This window comes from Chiloscyllium plagiosum, chromosome 20, assembly GCF_004010195.1.
Source record: "Chiloscyllium plagiosum isolate BGI_BamShark_2017 chromosome 20, ASM401019v2, whole genome shotgun sequence".
NCBI lineage: Eukaryota > Metazoa > Chordata > Chondrichthyes > Orectolobiformes > Hemiscylliidae > Chiloscyllium > Chiloscyllium plagiosum.
This window is the reverse complement of record NC_057729.1, coordinates 46,588,562-46,605,771: the sequence shown is the minus strand read 5'-3', so window position 1 is coordinate 46,605,771 and position 17,210 is coordinate 46,588,562. Positions and strand designations below refer to the sequence as shown.

The window sequence follows — 17,210 nt, the reverse complement described above, 5'->3', positions numbered from 1 at the left end:
TCCAACCTTCCAACTCAGCACCGTCCTCATGACCTGTCCTACCTGCCAATCTTCCTTCTCACCTATCCGCTCCACCCTCCTCTCTGACCTCTCACCTTCATCTCCACCCCCAACGACCTATTGTACTCTTTGCTACCGTCTCCCCAGCCCCACCCCGTCCCATTTATCTCTCCACCCCAGAGGCTCCCTGCCTTCATTCCTGATGAAGTGATTTTGCCCAAAACGTCAATTTTCCTGCTCCTCAGATGCTGCGTGACCTGCTGTGCTTTTCCAGCACTACTCTAATCTAGATATAGGACAGATATCAGGCGTAGTTTCTTTACTCGGAGAGTAGTAGGGGCATGGAATGCACTGCCTGCAACAGTAGTACACTTGCCAAACTTATGGGCATTTAAATTGTCACTGGATAGGCATATGGACGAGAATAGAATAGTTTAGGTTAGATGGGCTTCAGATTGGTTTCACAGGTCGGTGCAACATCAAGGACCGAAGGACCTGAACTGCACTGTAATGTTCTATGTTCTATGTTAATGGTTTCACGGACTTCAACAGATTCTTAATTCAAGGTTTTTTTAAATTGAATTCAAATTCCACTCTTTGCCAGGCTGGATTCGTACCAAGTCCCCAGAACATTAGTTGAGTTTCAGAATTAATCGTCTAATGATACTACTTGGTCATTGCTTCCTTATCTGTGATACCAAAATTACAAACTGCACTGTAACAAATACAGAGCATGCTGAGAAACTCAACAGATCTGGCACCACGTGTGGAGAAAGCAGCAGTGTTAACGTTTTGAATCTGGTATGACTCTTCCTCAGAACTGATAGTCTTCTCTGCTGTGTACAATATTGTGTTCTATAAGCACAGCTGTCTGTGATGCATCGTGCAGTCTTACAGTCTCGCTGTATCTCCTTTATTACATTGTGTCTGATCTGCATCAACTGTCCCTTAGACTTTACCTATTCTCTTTTGTTGCTTTCTTTCTCCATTATTCTAAACATTGTATCTGTATTTATCTACTTTGTTTATCCTGCATTTCTATTCTGGTTCCTGTGCACTGAGTGTGGTTTTACTGATTTGTTAATTCTGTGCTGTTTTTACTCTGCCTCCTGCATTTTGGCTGTATGCACACATCATCTTTCTAATTTGTTTCATGCGACATTTATGCTGTCTCTCCATTGTCCAGAAAGTGGCCGGGTTATCCCAAAGAGTACACGACTCTGAAAGAATCTTATGGACCTTGTAGATTACCAATGGTAGAGAGTACTCAGTCCATTCATGGGGATACTTGGGGAAAGCATCTGATTTCTGCCTTGCTTTGCCTCATGCACTGGACTTATGTCTGTATTGTAAAAAATCTGTCTCATGTTTCACTTTCTGTCTGTGTTCTATCCATTAGATTTCCTGCGTTAATTCATCCTTGTGCTGTACTGGGTTCTGTCTGTTAACTGTCCTTAATCAGGAAACCACTTATACAAAATTTCAAGCCTTATCAGGATCTGACTCAGAGATAGGCTTAACAAACATATTTAAGTAAAAAACACTCTGTGAATAGCCTTGCCAATCTGCATTTACGAAACATTTAACTTTATCTAACAAATCCATTCAATTAATCATTTCTTGACTTCATTGTGGTTTCTGGTAACTTAAAAATATCCATCTTTCCAAGACATGGTTAGGACATAAAAATAACTTCTTTAAATGTTGCACAATGAAACACATGTTCATCGTTGACTTGAATAATAACAAAATAGGAGCTGCCTGAAGGGTGAAGGGTTCAAAGTTTTTTTGGGAAAACAAGCTGCACCTGATGATGAGTCACGCACTGCCTCAAAGATTGCACTCGTCTGAATTGAATCCCTCGGTGAAATTCCAATTTACCCTCCGTACACTGGTATTTAAATGGTCTTAATCATTCAACATTGCAGACATCCATTTGGACAAAATGAACTGAAAACCAGGATGGAAATAATGCTGCCCACAATCTTTCCTGCAAGTCCTCTCATTATGTTCCTCTGGCAGTGATAGTCTGGACCAGGTTGATGGGTTGTGAGTGGTGGTTAGGAATACCTTGTGTTTTACGTATCAGATGTACCACCCTCTCCCTGTTTCAGAATGTTGGGGGTTCAAGCCGCACTCCAGGGACTCCAATACGCAGCTGAGATTGACACGTTGGTATTTACGGCACTATTGCAAAGTTAGAATTGTCTTTTAGATTCCGCGGCAGACATACTAAAACTGAAACAGAAACCAAAAGAACTGCAGATGCTGTAAATCAGAAACAAAAACAAAAATTGCTGGAAAAGCTCAGCTCTGGCAGAACTTGTGGAGAGAAATCAGAGTTACCATTTCAGGTCAAGTAACCCTTCCTCAGAATTTTTGAGGGAAGGTCACTCAACCCAAATGGTAATTCAGATTCCTCTCCACAGATCCTGCCAGATGTATTGAGCTTTTCCAGTAATTTTTATTAAAATTTGAATTTTACAGAGATTTGAATAGCCCCAGCACAAGGGTGACCCATAAGTTCGTAAAGTATTCCATTTTGTTTTCGGAAGATCCTTGTGGTGGCTATGGGAGTGTCCCTACATCTGGCCTAGCAGGCCTGAGTTGAAGTCTCACTCAGTCTAGAGTGGTGCAATAACAGCTTTGAACAGGTTGATTGCAATAAATATCTATAGTGAAGCCCTTGCTGCCCTATGTTAAAGATTGTGTGATGCTAAGAAAATATGTAACTGAGTTGTATCCAGCAGCAAGAACCTTCTTGCAATAAAGGCATCATCAGGAGGTATAGAGTTGGTGTGGTCCTCACAACCACTAGCAAAATATCAAACCTATGGATGGGGTGGGATACAAGTCATTTTTCTGACGATAGTGAAACTTTGTTGAGGCTGTGACTAGTATGCAAAGTTAAAAATCACGCAACACCAGGATATAATCCAACAGGTTTAATTGAAAGCACTAGCTTTCGGAACGCTGCTCCTTCACCAGGTGGTTGTGGAAAATAAGATTGTTAGACACAGAAGTTACATCTTACCATCTTGTACTCCACAACCACCTGATGAAGGAGCAGCACTTTGAAAGCTAGTGCTTCCAATTAAACCTATTGGATTATAACCTGGTGTTGTGTGATTTTTAACTTTGTGCACCCTAGTCCAACACCAGCATCTTCAAATCATGTACTCTATTGCACAACTTTGTTTCACTTTATTAATGTACAGCTAATTTCAAATGTTTAATGCCAAACTATGCAAGTTAATCCTTGCTTCTCAGACAGGTATCACATACTTTCTCTCTAAGATAGGTCATGTACTGATCAACATTTGACCCACAAAGCAAAAAGCTCAGTGTGACTCATGAACAACTACAAGTTATCTCTAAGTCATGAGTCATGAAACATCTGGAGCATTCCAGGACAGCACAGGTATAATTGGGTGGGTGTATCCACCCACAGAATCATCAACCGCACCATTTACATGTTGGAGTGCTTTGTATGATGAATTACCACATCCTCATGATAACCAGAAGCATTTCATATCCACCAAATTACTTAAATTGTTGAAAATACAGTGAATCATAGAATTATGCTGGTTCAGGAGGCCATTGAGCCCATTGTTCATACAATGATTCCATAACCTGGGTCAGTCTCCTGCTTTTTTCACATATCACTGTACATCATTCCTATCCTAATAGTCACCCAAGTGGTGTCAATTGAACCCACCTTTACCAGACAGTGGGCGGTGCAGTGGATCAGTGGTTAGCACCGCTCATTCACAGCTCCAGGGACCCAGTTTGATTCCATCCTCAGGTGACTGTCTGTGTGGAGTTTGCACATTCTCTCCAGGTGCTCTGGTTTCCTCCCACAGTCTAAAGATGTGAGGGTTGGGTGGATTGGCCATGCTAAATTGCCCATAGTGTTCAGAGGTTAGGTGGATTAGCTATTGGAAGTCCAGATTGAAGAATAGGGTCAGGAGCTGGGTCTGGGTGGGATGCTCTTTAGAGGGTCAGTGTGGACACGATGGGCCGAATGGTCTTGGATCCATAGGGGAAGTTGTCCAATCACTGAGACTAGAGCTGGAGACACTGGATTGTGGAGGACAGACTTGAGGTGGGGTTGGGGATGGGGGTGAATGGACTGGACAATAATCTTTGAATGGATTATGGATGGTTAGGGGAAGAAAGCCTGTGGACATTTTGGCCAACCCAGGGATGTAGACTGATGTCACAGGTTGGGTTGAGGATCCAATATTCCTATTTTTGTCATCCCACAGACAGTATTAGGAAATTATTTACCTGCTGGATCTAGCACTTATAGAGTCATAGAGATGTACAGAATGGAAACAGACCCTTCGATCCAACTCGTCCATGCCGGCCAGATATCCCAACCCAAGATAGTTCCACCTGCCATCACCTGGCCCATATTCCTCCAAACCTTTCCTATTCATGTATCCATCCAGATGCCTTTTAAATGTTGCAATTGTACTAGCCTCTTCCACTTCCTCTGGCAGCTCATTCCATACTTTCACCTCCCATTGGCTGCTGAGTTTCCTGAGACCTTGGACCCATGGATGGTGAGTGCTGCATGCAACTGGCTGCTAAAATCTGAGGCTAGTAAGGCACTGTCAGGATTCTATGATTCGCACTTCTCAGCAGTGCATTCCATGTCTAATTCCTCCATTGCACTGCAAACATGCCATTTCCTGGTCCAACTGGAATATACTGGAGTGACCAATATACTATTGAGAGGTGGAAAGTTACTAAAATTGTTAAATTTCCTTCCCTACCTCAGATTTTAGCAGCCATTTGCATGCATCATTCTCAATCACCCAAAAATTAAATGAAATTCTGCAGTTATGTTTGGCAGAATTTCTAGATTTTTCCACATTTCTAGGTTTCCGGCTGTAAAGTTAATTCCATTCCCTCCCCATCATCCCAGAGATATTGAGACCTATAAAAAAAAACATGATATCCTTCCTGACTGGATCAAATTTATTAAGTTCATAAATTGCTTCTTTCATTATTTTCAATTCATGTTTGAAATACATGACAACTTTGAAAGATGTAATGGCAATGCTATGTACAATACAGTCCAGACGTTAAAGAAAAGGTACACATTTTCTCAGTGCCATAATGTGTATACTAAATCATGGAATCCAGATGACCATCACATATCATGCGGTTGGAACAAAGCATTATTAAAGACCCCATAAACTGGGAATAAACCAAGAGTTCTTATAGAGCCTTTGATAATCTTTAGAAATAAAAAAACACTTTACAGACAATTCAATAGTTCTGAGGCTCATTTGCAGTTGTATGATAGGAAATGTTGTAACAAACTTACATGAAACAAAGTCCAAAAACAAAAGGGTGATACTGACCAAATAATCTGTTCTGCTTAATGATGTCTGAGGAGGGATAACATTAGCCAGGACATTCAGAATAACCCTCTAGTCTTCAATGGTGACACGAATCCTTTGCATCCACATGAAATGACAAAAAGCAATCAATTAACAAACTCTAACACACATTTCTTTAAAAGCTGGACTATGTTTACTGTTGTTCAATAGCGTGCAGTTACCGGGAGAGATTAAGATACATTTACAAAGTGCAACCAATCAAGAATTATGCTGTGGCCTTTTGTTACTGACACAACGGGAATGCTTGGCTGTTTTCAATGCATTGAGTGAAATGGAAATAAACAGAGGGTAATGACTGACCTATTGTAGGCTGTCTGTTGGCAGTTTTTGGCCCAAGCTTATTCCTGAAGGATCCAGTTAATTACCTGACCTTCCTCTTATTCAATGTAAGGACCCTTAGTCCCCGATTGCTGGACAGATAGCAGAATGTTCATGGTGAAACAGGAAGGAGCTGAGAAGTGGTCAACAAGAAGAAGAAAAGAATTCTCTCTGCCTTACACAAACAAAGTGGCGTTATCAAGCTTAGCAGGTGCCAGCTAATGCTCTCGGAAAGACCTCGTGAATCATTGAAGCAACTTGACATTCTGTGATTAGTGACAAGGTCTCTCCGACTGTGTCCTCTTGTGGAATAGAAATTTGGATAACAAATGGCAAGTGAAAATCATTAGCAAACAAACAAAAATGATTTTTTTGAAATGTTTACCCTTCCATCCTACTCGTTCACCCATTGTGACCCAAATTATGTTTTCAGGCCCTCCTTCCTGCAGCCCTGCACTGCATTATGAGACAGTTGCTTTGATTGATGTGTTCTTCCTGGCTTTATCATTTTACAGATAACTTTTAATAGATTGCTTCTGTTTTATGTGAAGAAGAGTATAGGTTAATTTTGCTGTATCTGAATGAAGTTATAAATCAGCAAGCTCATTAATATCTAAATGGAGTGTGCCAGAATGTTTATTTCAGAAAGCCAATATTTAGCCTATATTGAATTCGACACTTACTTTTATTGCATTTTAAAAATAAGAACGCTGTATATCAAAGGAAGGGGAAATGAAGTGCTTAACTGTATTAAACTATGCTTCAAATTACAGAGATGGGTCTTCAGGACTGTCCAAATATAGGCTTAAATTTATGAATTTTTGATTTAGCAGAGAAAACATAAGAATTTGTGAAATATCAGTAACTGATGACGTGTTGAATTGAGGGGACAAGGAATTTCTGCTCATTTGCTTCAGTGACACAACATGAGCAAAAAAGTTTTAGGAATTTTAAAGATGAGTTACACCCAAAACCACATCCACCTGTGTAGTATTGTGTATATTGATTCAAGGTTTATTTGAATTTCAGAGCACTCCTCTCCCTTCCCAAAGATGGATGCATGATGATGCACCAGGATGAACATTGTGTCATTCTGATTGTGCAGCTTATTAAAAAATCTCTTTAATTTGGTACTCAGTAACTTTAGTGTACATAGAAGCTTGAGCAGGCATGGTTTCCAAGTTTTTCAGACATAAAAAATGAATTTGTTTACAAAGAACCTCACTATAATACTCAAAAGATAGTGCAGATTTTCAAAGTCATTTTTCAGCATCTTTTAACAGGTGAAGGGTTGGACATTCATCAAAACTGTTTATTTTTTAGGATAAACCAATTTTAGCTGTGTTAAGAAAACTGCATCAAGTTATCATTCAAAAGCGATGTGTTCTTAAAACGAATCAATCACGCTGCTGATAATGCATCTTTTGTGAGTATAGAAATTTTAATTATTGGAAACTTGTACTGTAACTTGGTCAACATAACTCTGAGCACAATTTTTGCATCCAAAGCAGAAATCTTTTCCCATGATCATCCCAGATTTTCAACCTTGATCAGCCACATACACATCTTGAAGTTTTTAAGTGAAACTCGGCAACTCTTTAAAAATCTGATAACGCTGGCACCTCCCACTTAGAATAGCAGTATGGATGCTGAAGAATTAAACCAAAACTATGGCATGATTGCAAAAATGATTCTGCTCAAGGGCTTTGGCATCTTCCTCAGTGCAGGTGTCAACCTTGGCTCAAGGTAACACTTGTGACTCTGTGTTCAAAAGTTATGAGTTCAAGTTCCACTTTGGTGGTTTCATCATGTGATCTCTACTTACAATTCTTTGCAGTGCTGCTTTAGGTCTCTGCCAATTCATCTTGCAGCCAAAATTACGTTCATTGCTCAAAGTGAAGTGAAGTTCAAGATCTGTGCTTGTAAGCACCTTGCACTGAAGTATCGAAAGATGTGTCTCAGAAATTATCATCTTTTCTGTTACTATCCTTCTGCTGGATGCATACGTTGGTGGTTGAGACATCCAAGGAACGCAGATCACTGGAAATATTGATCACCATTAGGCTGGAGGTTGTCCAGATTTTCTCTTTTCTGATGAAGAGTCACCGGATTCAAACATTAACTCTGCTTTCTTCCCATAGATACTGCCCAGACCTTTTCAAAATAGCATCGCCAGCATAGTAGACAATGTTCAGATTTCTGGGCTCATCACCTCCAGACAGTCGCATGCACCCTTCTTTCTATAACCTTTTAGTCTTTTTTGTTTTCTTCATCTTCTTGCCATTGGCGGCGGTGGAGAAAGTAACATCATGGACGAGAATGGCCAGAGTGGAGCCAGGGACTCCTGGTTATATTAGGCCTGGAGCAGGGATTCCTGGTTGTATTAAGTCTGGAGCAGGGATTCTTGTTTGTAATATAAACAGAGTAGGGACTCCTGGTATTGATGAGGGGTGACTTCAGTGGAGCCAAAGACTCCTGGTTATGGGGCGAGTGTAGGTCCAGCATGGGAACTAACATCAGCAGCCCATCAGTGACATGGGCCCAGCGACAAAGTGATGGCACCCTGAAGAGATGGTGACTCTGACTTTGGTCTGTCCGGCGCAGGTGATGGAGAGATGGTGACATAGGTTTCATTGGTCACATGGCTCAGGGATCATGGTGGAGGTGGTGGAACAAATTTGGACCCTTCCAGTTTTATCTTTTTATTCATAAAATATCCAAATGGCATTGGATTGAAGCTTTTCACAGTATTTTACTGTGTTGCACATTGTGGAATACAAATGATTCATCATTCTCTCACCTGCTGAGTTTCATCATTCTCTCACCTGCTGAGTTTCGCCAGCAATTTCTGTTTTTGTTCCTGTTTTTACCCCCTTTTTTAATTTAAGAGTCCACTGAGCATGAGTGTTATGCCTGCTTTGGAGCAGAAATGTGTACCGTGAGGTACACATGAACAGAATTAGATCAGTTAGCCATTTCACCCTATCCCACCATTCAACAGCTGTTCAGCAACTATATCGCCTGAACTCATTCGTGTGGTATCTCCATGATGTTTTGTGTTGTCATCAGATCTGTTCTTGAGTTATTGTCATCTCCAGAATATCAAGAACAATACCTGGTATGAGAAACTTCAGTTGTGAGGATAGAGGATAGACTGAAGAAATGGGGAATGTTATCCTTGACGAGAAGAAGGCTGGGTGGAAATCTGATAGTGGCTTTCAACATCATTAGAGGACTGGGAAGACTGGATAGGGAGAAACTGTTCCCACTGGTAATGGGAACGAGAATGAAAGGGCATAGATTTAAAGTGATGTGTAAAAGCAGCAAGGATAATGTGAGAAAAATATTTTCACTCAGCAAGTAGTTAGTGTATGGATAGCGTTACCAGGAGATGTGGTGGAGGCAGGTTCAACTGAGACCTTCAAGAGAGTATTGGATGATTATTTGATTAGAAACAGCATGTAAGGTTTTGAGGAAAATGCAGGACATTGGCACTCATTAATGACACTCACTTGAAGATTTGGTGTTGGCATGATAGGCTGAATGGCTTCCTTACTGTGGCGTAACACTTCTGTGATTCTTTGATTCTATGAACATGTATTTTGGTGACTTTCTTTTCAATAGTTTAGCACTCACTATTAAATTTCATTTACATTGAATGGAACATATTTGGAACCTTTGAGGAATCTGGGACTATACTCGATGGAGGTTTAGTAAAAGGAAGAGGGATCTGATTGAAACTTTAAGAATACTGAACAAAGTGAACATTGAAAATGTTTCCATTGGCAGGAGAGACGAGGACCCGCAGGCACAGACTTAGAGTAAAAGGAGGACCCTTTAGAATGGAGATAAGGAGAAACTTCTTCAGCCAGAGAGTGGAATTCATTGCTACAGAAGGTTGTGGAGGCCAGCACATTGAGTATATTTAAAACAGAGATAGATAAGTTCTTGATTGCCACGGGGATCAAAGGTTACAGGGAGAAAGTGGTAAAATGGGGTTGAAAAACCTATCAGCCATGTTTAAATGGCAGAGTAGACTTGATGAGCTGAATGACCTTAATCACAGTGCCAGAGACCCGGGTTCAATTCCCACCTCAGGCGACTGACTGTGTGGAGTTTGCACGTTCTCCCTGTGTCTGCGTGAGTTTCCTCCAGGTGCTCCGGTTTCCTCCCACAGTCCAAAGATGTGCAGGTCAGGTGAATTGGCCATGCTAAATTGCCCGTAGTGTTAGGTAAGGGGTAAATGTAGGGGTATGGGCGGGTCGGTGTGGACTTGTTGGGCCGAAGGGCATGTTTCCACACTGTAATCTAATCTAATCTAATCTAATCTAAAAAAAAAGTATTGGACTTCTGTTCCTATGTCCTATGGTCCTATGATAATAATCACAAACTATTCTCGTGAATACAAATATTCACCAAAAGGGAAACGGTGTTCGTTTTACACTCCTATCCAGCAATGCACTTGGTCTCCAAGAATGTGGGTAATAAGGCAGGATCCTAAAGTTCTTAGCTGATAAATACAGCTGACCCAACAGTGAATGGGTGGTCCTTGTTTCAGAGCATTGATGCTGGGTTTGTGTGTACTATTCAAATTCTGTTTGGTTATGTCTCCAGCCTTTTTCTAACACAAATCTTGATGTGATTTTATCTTTAAAATCTTAGAATACAACAAAGAAAGAGTTACCACTTTTAACTCCTCCCTATAGCCTGAATCTTTTACTCATAGAAAGATATTTTAGTGTTTAAAAATGGGAAAACATCCCCTGTGACATACTTCAGTTGTATTTTTATATTATAGAATCATAGACGTTTACAGTATGGCAGGAAGCCATTCACTCATCGTGTCTGTGCTGGCTCCCAAAAGAGCTACCCAGCAAGACCCTATATCCATGGCCTTTTAAATTAATCAGTTTCAAATAGTTATCCAGCTCTCTTTTGAAACCTGCAATGGAATCCATATTCCTAGCTCTCTTGCTGACAATTTAGAAATCGTGATCCCTAGTTACTAACATACCAACATGCGGAAACAGAATAACCTTCTTTACCCTGTCAAAATGGTTCATAATTCTGAAAATCTTAATAAAGTCACCTCTTAATCTTCTCTGCTCCAAAGGTAATAAGCCCAATCTCTCCATCTTTCCTTGTATCTAAAATCCCTCATTCCTGGTATCATTCCTCTCTCCAGGGCTTTAACATCCTTCCTTACATAACTTGCCCAGAACTGAACACAGTTATTCCAAATGTGTTCTGATCAATGATTTGTAGAGGTGTATCGTCACTTCCTTGCTTTTATTCTCTCTGCTTCTATTTATAAACTCAATGATCTGAAACATCTTCTTAACAACTGTTTCAACTTGCCTGATAATTATGCACTTGAACCCCAAGGTCCCTCTGCTTGTGTACGTCCCTCAAAGATATATCATTGAGCCTGTACTGTCTCTCCATGCTTCTTTTCACATAATGCATTAGCTTCCCTAACTGTGGCAGTTTTTTAAAAAAGGTCTCTCCCATTTCTGACCACATAAAACAATGTTGTCTGTCTGAGACAGTATTCAAACTGTAAGGAGGCCTGCATGAAAAATGATCTCAAGAAGTGGATTCCTTTACCCTGTACCCCATGGCAATGCAGTAAGCCATTAACCTCAAATTCAGATCAAAGAGTAACTTCCTTGCTTGGCCCCAAATTACTTTCACCTTAGAAATAAAGTGACAGTGTACTGCACAGTTATTTACAAGTTGATACCTTCAACAATTTTCTGAGATTGTAGGCAGAATCTTATTGGGGTCTGAGTGAAGTGGGCTACCTGACACAGTTGGGTAACATGTCTCATGAGGCTCATCTCTTTGTTGGGAGCAGCTCACACCATCTTTTACAAGCATTGTAGTGCGATTCTTGCTAAGCAGGGGCAAACTGTTTTTTTGATGACCCAACCTGCCTTACCTGCCTTCAGCTTTCAACGTGCCAAGTGAGCCAGATGCCAAAAGATTTTGACATGAAAATCGGAGTGGGTACCTGATGACATCAGCTCACCAATTGTTCCAAACAACCCCCATATTGAACAATGGCACACATTAAGAGGGAGCAGAAATCAGACATGAGAGATGCCATAGAGGTATGGTGGGTAATGCTTGCAGCACGTTTGGTAAGTTATGGAAAAAAAACTCACAGGGCTCACAACAGAAAAGCCCTTCACAAATCTCAGAGCATCCTTCATGGGCACCACAGACATTGGCATCCAATATGTGCCAGTTTCTCGCACCTCTCATGCTCCGCTCCAATCTATGAATAGGTCACTTCAGCAGTTTCCACTTCAGGCTACACCAACAGCTATCATTCTATTGCTGCAGCAAGGACACTGTGCATTCAGGGACGAACATTCAAATCATGGACTGGCTCAGGCCGCAACTCTGAGCTCTTCACTTGCTATCATAGAGTACACTCACTTTGTCCCTATCTGGATGCTCACGGTATCCCTGTCTTGCATGATCTTTGGGGCTTCGGCTCCTCAGCCTGAAATATGCAGGCCATATTACTTTGGTCTTGCCATGCATTTAGCACAGACACAAGAGGGAGGAAGCTCGTCCTCATTGTTAACATTCCTCACTCATCTCAAGCAATCAGCCTTCACTCGAGGGTCTGAGTACAGTGAGTTAAGGACAGCCTCTGATCGCAGTCCGGAGGCTTGGACACAGTCAGTCAGCCACTTGGGACTGTCAATGTCAAGAGGCTGTCCACAGAAGGGATCAGGACCTAAATGTCGGGCACCCATTTGAGTGTTTTCACCCTCTAGTGTGCTGCTTTCCTCAGGGAATGAGAGGCAGGAGAATGGGTGGAACAGCTGTTACTCTTGGTGCAGGTTGGGAGGTGTCCCTAGTGAGTGAGTAGGCAGCACAGTGGACACACAAGGTTAGTGGGGTCAGAGGTTGGGGTGGGTGATAGTGAGTATAGAAACTGCTGCAAACATTACTGAGTGTTAGAGTGCAATAATTGATAGGAGGTGGATGTAGTACAAAGATAGTCTATGTGTGAGGAGAGAAGATGATGGCACTTACACTGGTGAAAGGAGAAGGTCATCAATCTTCTGCCTACAGTGCTGGGCATTTATTGAGATGGCTGGCTTCATTCTAATCTGGGTGGCAATGTTGGATCAACGTTGGCATGGTCTGATATCACAGTCTCTACTGTTGGTCCTGGGGGAAGAGGAAGTCCTGCCTGCTCACTACCCCATCCATGTGTACAGAATGTTGCTCCTGATTGCTATCCCTAATGTATATCAGGATTTTGAACACAACTGATAGAGTACCCTGTGATGGAATAACTAACTGACCTGCTTTCCCCACTTCAATGTCATACATGAGAAACTGAGCTAGATGGAAACATGTGTGTGATAGCCATGGCTACTGAATTGAAGCTTCAACAAGCTACTAAATTGCAGATTCAACAAGAAAGGAACTCATCAAAAGTTAGAATTCTACAAATTTTCAAAATATTATCCGCTCTGTCCAAGTTTCGTAGCTTTGTAAATTTATTTGGTTTCTTTCATTGTTCAAGATTGGACGATTAGCCTTGGATCTTACCAGCTAAGAGTATTAGAGCAGGAGAACAACCTTCCTTCAACAGACCAATTTTAGCAATCAGGCGTGATTGGAACCCAGTAATTGGACTTTGCAGAACAGGCAAGAAGCCATGGAGAAACCTCAGTGGAAAACTCTGCAGTTTGGAGTGTACCAAGTAGATTGAAGGGGGATTCGTATCGGATATTCATCTGAAGGGGCGTAATGTGTGGGAATTGGGCATGAAAGGGGAGAATGTTTTTATGATGGGAGAGGCTTGGGTTTCATTAGGGAAGGAGTGCTTGAAGAAAGGTATAAAAAGTTTTTATCTAGTTGGATCTTACTTATCTCTTCCCATCAGGGAATGGCTTTTCCTCTCAGGACAATTGTTAAAATAGTTGTCACATTGTGTGGGACCTGGCATGCCTATAGAAGGAAGAACCCTATTGGTTTTGGACTGATGAACTTGCCACTTGTGCAGGAGAGCAGGAGATTGAAAATCAGAATGGTGAAATCCCTGGTGGTTTTCTAACAATAAGTCACCCAGACAATTCTAATTATGAACAACACAGTATTTGTTTAATCACTAAAGCTTCTGCTCAGAGCATTTAATTGTACTAGGACAGAATGAGGACTGCAAGATGCTAGAGATCAGAGTCGAGACTGTGGTGCTGGAGAAGCACAGCTGGTCAGGCAGCATCCGATGAGCAGAAAAATCAACATTTCGGGCAAAAGCCCTTCATCAGAAATGAGCTCGTTCCTGATGAAGGGCTTATGCCCAAAACATTGATTCTCTTACTCCTCGGATACTGCCTGACCTGCTGTGCTTTTCCAGCACAACACTCTCAACGTTCAATTGTACATGTGCCTCATATTTGCCAAAATACCTATATGCAAAACATCTGAAAATCACGATGTAATTCTGTCAGAAAAATAGAGCAACACCAGAAACATAGAACAATTACAGCGCAGAAGGCCATCATTTGTCCTTAGATTAGATTAGATTACTTAGATTACTTACAGTGTGGAAACAGGCCCTTCGGCCCAACAAGTCCACACCGACCCGCCGAAGCGTAACCCACCCATTCCCCTACATTACCTAACACTACGGACAATTTAGCATGGCCAATTCACCTGACCTGCACAAGTTTGGACTGTGGGAGGAAACCGGAGCACCCGGAGGAAACCCATGCAAACACGGGGAGAATGTGCAAACTCCACACAGTCAGTTGTCTGAGTCGGGAATTGAACCCGGGTCTCAGGCGCTGTGAGGCAGCAGTGCTAACCACTGTGCCACCATGCCGCCATGCCGTCCTGTTGTGCGCTTACCAATTCTCTGCAAGAGGAGCTTGGCTAATCTTGTTCCTATTCCTTTTCCCATAGCCCAGCAATCTTTCTTTTCACTTGCTCATCCAATTCTCTTATACTCTCAAGCAACATATTCTGGATCGTAACCACTCACTGCATTTAAAAGAAAGTTAGTTTTCGCATTGTTATGCCTCACTGGAGTGGTGCACAACACATTAAGTCCCACCATTCCTGCAGTCATCACAACAGTGAAAGATTTCAAAAACGTATTCCCAATCCCCAATTTCAGACCTAGGTTGACAGAAAACATGGATTAGGCTCCTGTACTTCAATATTTATTATAGATTAAAGTTCCTCATTACTATGAAACAATTATGAACTGTTGACATATACTGCTGTATATTAGTTAAAACACTAACCCTCTTATAAACATAGCGACGGACAATGATAGGGAAGGAAAATGCGGCATCTCACACTCTGACACACATTAATGCTTGCAGATTTCGCCATACTTGTGGGTGCTATGGGTAGAGGGAAAAGTCTGAGAAGGCAGTTCAATGATCTCTGTTCCCAAGGTTTTCTGAGATGATCCTTTTGGCACATCATGACTGTTCCTTGATTGTCCTCCTGCGGAAAGCTTTATTGGCAGGAAGCACAAGGTGGGTGTTTTACTCATCTAGATCCTCTGGATTACTGTTTTCAGAGTCCCAACTTACAACAACTGCTGAGGGCAAAAAATAAACTGGCTTTCTTCATGCTTCAGGTGGTTTTTTTTACTGCAGAACATAAGCAGCTTCTTTCCTTCCAGAGATTCGTGGGTTTCTGCCCAAATATTCACATCTCCAAGCTGTTCAGCTACTGGGCAGCCAATCACAGAGTTGTCAACAGGCAAAGGACTTTGTCATTGATAACTGGTTACTAGTCCATAGACCAATCAACTACTTGTTGTCAACCAAATCTCCATTTGTACATATCCCTTGGCTCCCACTCATCTGCAAACCTTCCCTCCCACTGCTTTAACACGCAGCAATGTAAATCACACTTACAACAGGCGGAAGTTTACTTTCTTTTAAAAAGTACAGAAATACTTCAACAATCCTTGGTTTTTAAAACAGTTCATTTCCCATTTCTGTCCACAATCAAAAGTACGAAAAAGTCAAAAGATAAATTATTTACAATGTCAGCTTTTTTTTGTCCATTGCTTTACTTTCTCTCCATTTAATTTCTTTGAACTTTGAACATCTTTACTATATTTCTCAGTACTCTTTTCACTTACACTAGCACAGTACAGAATGCTAATGTCAGAAATGTGCATGTTGTGCGGCATTCCATTAAGTGCATGACTCAGTCCATGGTTAATAATTCACGTCACCAGCTCATTGTGCAACCCTAGGTTCTTTCATCACAGTGCTAGCAATTAGACTTGGCTCTATAGTCTCTCAGTACGGCACTAATCAATGGTTATGTTACCTCAATGTTTCTCAGTATAACATTAACTTGTTATCACAGGGCTGCAATCTCTTTGAATATAGCATTAACCAGTTTTTACAGTAGAGTCATAGAGATTTACAGCATGGAAACAGGCCCTTTGGCCCAACTTGTCCATGCCGACCAGTTTTCACAATAAAACTAATCCCCTTTGCCTGCATTTGGTCCATATCCCTCCATACCTATCCCACTCATGTACCTGTCTACGTGTTTCCTGAATGACTAAATTGTACTCGCTTCCACCACTACCTCTTGCAGCCCATTCTCCACCCTCTGTGTGAGAAAAATTGCACCTCTGGACCCTTTTATATCTTTCAAATCTCACTTTAAACCCATGCTCTTTGGTTTTAGATTCCCCTACCATGGTGAAAAACTGTTGACTACTTACCTTATCTACGCCTCTCAACCTCACTAAGGTCACTCCTCAGTCTCCAATGCTCCAGGAAAAAAACTCCCAGCCTATCCAACCTCTCCAAACGTCCCAACACCTATACTCAATGCTCCTTGTTCTATAACAAGGATCTCTCTATCATTGACTGTGTAAGCCCTGCCCTTACCAAAATACCACCACCTTGCATTTATCTAAATTAAACTCCATGTGACATTCCTCAGCCCATTGGCCCAGTTGATCAAGATTCTGAGATAACCTTCTTTGCTGTCCCCTATACCACCAATCTTGGTGCCATCCTCAAACTTACTAACCACATCTCCTAAATTATTATCCAAATCAATTATATAAATGATGAATAACAGTGTCCCAGCACTGGCCCCTGTGACACACTGCTGGTCACAGGCTGCCAATCTGAAAAACAACCCTCTAAAACCACCCTCTGTTTTCTACTGTCAAGCCAATTTTGTACTTATTGGCTAGCTCTCTCTGGATCCCATGAGATTTAATCTTACTCAACAATCTTCTGTGCGGTACCTTGTCAAGTACTATCATCTCAGTATAAAACCAGCTCTGGTTATAATTCCATCATCTCTTTGCAGGAGAATCGACGTTTTGGGCATAAGCTCTTCTTCAGGAATGAGGAAGGTGTGCCAAGCAGGCTAAGATAAAAGATAGGGAGGAGGGACTTGGGGAGGGGCGTTGGGAATGCGATAGGTGGAAGGAGGTTAAGGTGAGGG

The 17,210-nt window shown here is 41.5% G+C and overlaps 1 non-coding gene across 1 annotated transcript; it reads left to right on the top strand.

The window, feature by feature from the left end:
* The first annotated feature begins 2,443 nt into the window (after nt 1-2,443).
* On the top strand, nt 2,444-2,547 carry LOC122560354. Its single transcript, XR_006314723.1, has one exon. It is a non-coding gene; the product is annotated as a U6 spliceosomal RNA (small nuclear RNA).
* Nucleotides 2,548-17,210: the final 14,663 nt, after the last annotated feature.